Source organism: Rhinopithecus bieti, unplaced genomic scaffold (assembly GCF_001698545.2).
Source record: "Rhinopithecus bieti isolate Rb0 unplaced genomic scaffold, ASM169854v2 scaffold_10589, whole genome shotgun sequence".
NCBI classification, from domain to species: Eukaryota; Metazoa; Chordata; class Mammalia; order Primates; family Cercopithecidae; genus Rhinopithecus; species Rhinopithecus bieti.
The window spans coordinates 3,191,554-3,197,383 of NW_016807065.1; the positions used below are offsets into that span (position 1 = coordinate 3,191,554).

Consider the following 5,830-nt stretch of genomic DNA (forward strand, 5'->3'; position numbering starts at 1 on the left):
CACCTCGCCACACACACATATTAAATTCTTTTTCTACTAACACTCTGTGTCGGTAACACCACATTGGTTTCTGTATAAAGATTTAGAAATGCCTCAAATCCAATGGGCCGAGACAGGGTGTTCCCTGTGGATTATCCACTGATTGGGTTATCACTCCCTTTCTCTATAAAAGAGGAGCCAGATGCAGAAGTCACTGCATTTTCCAGCAAGCCAAGGGCTGTCTGCATCTCAGGAGTGGGGTCAGCAAGAGAAACTCTACAGCTATGGGAGAGCCTGCATTCACCTCTTTTCCAAGACCACCTGTTCTGGTGAGTACGGGATTTTTATTGACCACAAGAATGTCCATTTGTGTCCTTTTTCTTTCTGTAAAACATCTTTACAGTTAGCAGTGAGTTGTTCTTAAAACTAGATGTTGTGGAAAGTTATACCTTAGGTGTTAATATTTGTTGAATAATATTCAAAGTATTCTCATTTTTGCCCATGAAACTATATGGGGATAATAGCTTCGATTCCATCAGAAATTTGTTGATAGTGTGTTTATTACGTCTTCCTTCTCACCAAGATGAAAATCAACAGAACGGTGCCTTACAAAGTTTACTTCTGGATCAGGGGTTCTACCGTACAGCTTGGCACATCATAGGTGCCCTGTAACTAAGGGGACTAAACAATTTTCCCTCCAAAGGGGAACATCTTAGGTCGTGTAAGGGGTAGTGTTAATCTTGATGCCAGGACAACGGAAGTGAAATGAGAAGGACAGAAACGAAAAGCTTTAAAGAGAAAGTGCCTGATAATAGTCTGTTATCTGAAACAGCTTTATGAGGACTAGGACTCTTCCAATTGAGTTTAGAGCGAGAAAGATTTCAGCTTAGGAAGAACCTTAATCATCTTCCCGGTTTCGTCATCAAAGATTCCCTCATGGTACAACTCTAGTTAATTGAGCTTATCAGGAAACAGAAATCGAACATGGTGTTTCTGAGGGTTTCTCTTCAGGAGCAGGAGGCGCTCAGGTGAAGATGGGATCCGGCTGTGCAGTGAGTATTTAAGGGTTGGCGAGGGCACCATGTCTTTGGAGACCAGGGAGTCAAGGAGCTATGAAAATGATGGGTGTTGTCCTGAAGCACAGCCAAGCAAGAGATGCAGAGAGAGTGAGGTCTTGGTTCAAGGGAAAGTCTGGATCCGGTGACCTGTTGGGGACCTGTTGGAGGCACCAGCATGTGTGTAGCTTGACAGTTGGCAGGGAAGAACGGACGGGTGTCCTCCGAGGAGGGATGAGGAGGGACAAGGTCTGGAACGGCCCTGGTCATGACCTTGAGCATTTAGTCCTTGACTCGCATCAGCCCAATGAGTCCCAGACAGGTCAGTGCCTGGGCTCCTGCCCAGCAGCATCAGCATCACGTGGAGAAATGCAGATCTAGGGTCCACCCCAGACTACTTGGGTTCAGGTCCAGAGGATCTGAGTTTAACACACCCTGCGGGTGCTGAGAGTGTACGTGCATTTGAGCACATTTCCCCAGACAGAGAGGCTGGTGGGAAGATTCCCACTGCAGCTGAGAGAAGCCCCCCAGAGCTGAGCTTCTCCAGCCTCCATTTGGTTGAAATGGGTCACCTTTTCTTTTCTTTTGAAAGGGGAAAGCTCAAAAGAAACATGATGCCCTGGGCTTTACAGAGAAACGAGAAATCCACATGGCAAGGCCCATCGGAGAACGAGCTGCGAGGTCTGCTCTCCCCATGAGACTCACCCAGCTGCCATCTTCCCGAAGCCGGGTGGACAAGGATCAGGTCTCATCCTGACAACCAGGGTCAGACAGCAGAAAGGGGAGGGAGCACCTGGAGAAGCCACAGCAAACTCTGCGCTTACCGGAGAATGCAGGCCCTGGCAGGACCTGCAGCAGCCAAGGCGATAGTTTCAAGTCCACTGCAATTGTGAGAAGTCTTAAGTATCCTGCACCGGGGGGATGGCCGGGTGAATCTCTGGACCAGGACTGGATCTGAGCGTGTGCACAGGCTGCCCGAGGCCCACCGCTGGGCAAGTTCCAGGCTGTGGCAGGGGGGCCAACCCCAGGAGTGGGTTGTCAGCTCCCACCGCCCCTCTCTGGCCAAATTGGTGACTCGTGCAGATATCCGGGAGGGACAGGCCAGGAGGGTGAAGAAAGCCAGGGGAGAGACTGGCAGGGCCTTGCAGCGCGGAACAGGTCTGGCCAGGCAGGAAAACAGGTGGATGAACTGCAGGAGGAGGGGGCACTGAGAAGCTGTTGGGGGTATGGCTTCAGAGTTGGATGCTGGTCCTCTTTCCTACTCTGAATTGTTACACTTTGTACTTCCCCACCTGTTCTTTATTAAAAGCATTTGAAAGGCAACAACTGTAAGGAGTGGATAGTTTTGTGGTGAGAAACTGGGTTTCGTGAGGCAAAGAGGGAGACCTTTACATGTACACCTCAATGTCTGTTTACTGTGATTTTAATTAGGTTTTCTTTTCTTTCTCTTTCTTTCCTTCTTTGTTTATTTTTTTGTTTTAGACAGTTTCCTTCTTGTTCCCCAGGCTGGAGTACAATGGCACGATCTCGGCTCACTGCAACCCCTGCCTCCCGGGTTCAAGCAATTCTCCTGCCTCAGCCTCCCGAGTAGTGGGGATTACAGGCAGGCGCCACCACGCTTGGCTAATTGTGTATTTTTAGTAGAGACAGGGGTTTCACCATGTTGGTCAGGCTGGTCTCAAACTCCCGACCTCAGGTGATCCACCCGCCTCGGCCTCCCAAAGTGCTGTGATTACAGGCATGAGCCACCACGCCCAGTCATGCATTCTTCTTTAAACCATTGGCTATTTATGAGTCTGCTATTTAATTGCCACATGTCTGAATGTTGTTGACTGAAGATACAAAGTATCTTCTATGATTGCTCTAGAAAGACGCTGGAAATTCACAATAAAAAGAATGCTGGAAAATTCAGATGTGGAAATTAAATAGCAGACTCATAAGCAGCCAATGGTTTAAACAAGAATGCATGGCTGGGCGCGGCGGCTCACGCCTGTCATCCCAGCACTTTGGAAGGCCGAGGCGGGTGGATCACCTGAGGTCAGGAGCTCGAGACCAGCCTGACCAACATGGAGAAACCCCGCCTCTACTAAAAACGCAAATAAAATTTAGCGCTGGAACCCGAGAGGCGGAGGTTGCAGTGAGCCGAGATCAGGCCATTTCACTCCAGCCTGGGTGACAACAGTGAAACTCTGTCTCAAAAAGAAAAGAAAAAAAGTTCTTGTGGAGGTCACAGCTTTATTCATTCACCTTAGAAATACAGTTTGTTAAGACGATGGTATCTTATTCACTCATTGACTTTTTTCCAGTACAAGTTTAATACTTATTAAAGGAGTTTCTTTCAGATGATGGGGAGAATGGCGACAGGTAGTAGGATCTGCTGAAGGCAAGAGGCTTCACTGTGATGATGGAGCCCCGCACCTCGGGTTTCCCGCAGCCCAGGATCTGGTAGCAGGCCATGGTATCATCGCACCTTTGTTCCTACAAGGATGGGACGTGGTCTGCCTCATCTCCCGGGGACATCAGGAGCGCTTTCCAGACTCCGGGTGATCAGGGAATAGCTCCCAGTATGGTCTTAGTTGGGGTCTCCTCCTGATCCATGTTAATCCAGGAACGCCCCATGATGAGGGCTAGTGAGGGCCTCTCCCTGGAGTCAAGGACCAGAAATGTGTTTATGAGGCGTTCTAGTTCTATGGAAATGAGAAACGGGATCTCCTGTCATCATTCACACAGTATTAATGTCGTCCTCAGCCCCACAAAAGTCTGTCCGACAGATGGCAGGCCCCGGCCACCATGGTGTAGACAGTGACTCCCAGCTCCACCTGCCCACCAGGGTCCACTGTACTTTTGTGTCCAGAACAGTTCCGAGGCTGCGTAAGAGGAGCTCCCACCACAGGGGCTCAGCTTTCAGTCTACGGTGAATCTGGTATCCAAGCCAGAGTCTGTTGTTTCCATGTCGTGCTCAGCCTCCTCAGGGAAGTTCTCTGGCTTCAGAACCCTGTAGATAATTTTCCTCTGGAAGCCTCACTGCACGGAATACCCTATTTGCTGGAACTTGCCCCAGGCCTCTTCCCCTTCAACGAGGAGAACTGGAGGGTGAAGTCGGATAGCTCTCTCGAGCTGGCTTAATCCACTAGTAGAAACAGTCTGTTCTGGGCGCCAGCCACAAGAGTCTGATGATCTTCGGGCAATGAAGGGCCTTCATCATATGGACCCTGCGGTACAGACGCTGGAGGCTGCAGGAGCCCTGCTGCCCTGTTGGGGTGACCTCCACAGCCATCTCGGTCCCAGTGAGAATGTGCTGGGCCAGCTGCCTTGACTTCTGCAAAGCCGCCCTGGCTGATGACCTTGAGGAGCCTATGATCATCAGTAAGGGTCTCCTTGGAGGCAGAAGTGGTCCCAAGGCCCCACAGGGTGGAGACCTCCCAGCTACACATCTCAGCTAGGAATGCCAACTGAGAATACTACACCTACAAACTTTGCTAACGAGAAGCAAAATGACAGGGCTGGAGGTGTCTGATGACATGTGCGGCCGACCTCTGGTCACTTCCATGCCAGGGACAACATTCGAGGCCAATTCCACCGTGACTGCAACCAGGAGCCAGATGATAATTAGGAATCACCTCTCCCGGCCCCTTGATTCTGCGGACTTCCCACTAAGTTGATGTCATTCTCAGGTGGGCCCTTCCTCCAAGGTGGCAAGATGGCACCCAGAGCCCCAGCAGTCTAACGGAAATAGATCTTCTCCTCCCGGATGTTTCCGAGACAACAGCCTGACCTTTGGCACAGAGTGTGTCACATGAGCAGGCCTTAGCCAATCACTGTGGAAAAAGAAGATGGGATCTGCTGATTGGCCAGATTGCGGTCATGTGGCCCCTGTCTCCATGGAAACTTGAGAACCGCTTAGTTGTTTTCAGTTGGGAGACGGTGTGATCGCTGAGAGAACTGATTCAGGCTCAAAAGCTCACTACAACTGGATATCCAACTGCAAAAGAATGATTTTGGACTCCTACCTCACAGGATATAGAAAAATGAATGAAACAACAGCTAACAAGGGGCCAGAAAGTGCTAGTCTGCTGCCGTGTATGATACACAAACATCAACTCAAAATCGACCAGTGTCGTAAAGATAAACTTTGAAACTAGAAAACTTTTAGAAGCAAACAAAGGGTAATATTTTATGATCCATATCTAAGGTCATAAAAACCCACAGTGATTTTAGAGATGACACCAAAAGTACAAGAAAAAAACAAAGCAGATACATTTCAGTTCACTTATTTTTTACACTCTGTTTTACAAATGTGTAATGATATATGCACACACATGATATATGCATACACACATGATATATGCACACACACGATATATGCACACACACATATGCACACACATGATATATGCATACACACATGATATATGCACACACACACGATGTATGCACACATCTGTCTGGTGCCACAAGTTCCCCTTTTGCTCAGACTTATGGTTTTGCAGACACTTCAAAGGAAACATTGATGTTCCCTTTTATTTTTGTCTTCTTGCTCCTGAAGCTTCCCCTCCATGTGTGCAATATGACTGATGCCAACTTCTCTTTCTTCTTTCTTTCTTTCTTTCTTTCTTTCTTTCTTTCTTTCTTTCTTTCTTTCTTTCTTTCTTTCTCTCTTTCTTTCTTTTTTTCTCTTTCTTTCTTTCTTTCTTTCTTTCTTTCTTTCTTTCTTTCTTTCTTTCTTTCTTTCTTTCTTTCTTTCTTTTCTTCCTTCCTTCCTTCCTTCCTTCCTTCCTTCCTTCCTTCCTTCCTTC

At 48.1% G+C, this 5,830-nt stretch overlaps 1 long non-coding RNA gene and 1 pseudogene across 1 annotated transcript in view; both read left to right on the forward strand.

Annotated features, from left to right (window-relative positions):
* The first annotated feature begins 263 nt into the window (after positions 1-263).
* LOC108534590 (putative methyl-CpG-binding domain protein 3-like 3) lies at positions 264-4,160 on the forward strand (annotated as a pseudogene).
* A 785-nt stretch (positions 4,161-4,945) lies between these two features.
* The window catches only part of LOC108534606 (uncharacterized), a 6,262-nt gene continuing 5,377 nt past the window's right edge, over positions 4,946-5,830 (forward strand). The window contains exon 1 of the long non-coding RNA XR_001887003.1: positions 4,946-5,200. This is a non-coding gene — a long non-coding RNA (uncharacterized LOC108534606). The remainder of the gene's footprint in view (positions 5,201-5,830) is intronic.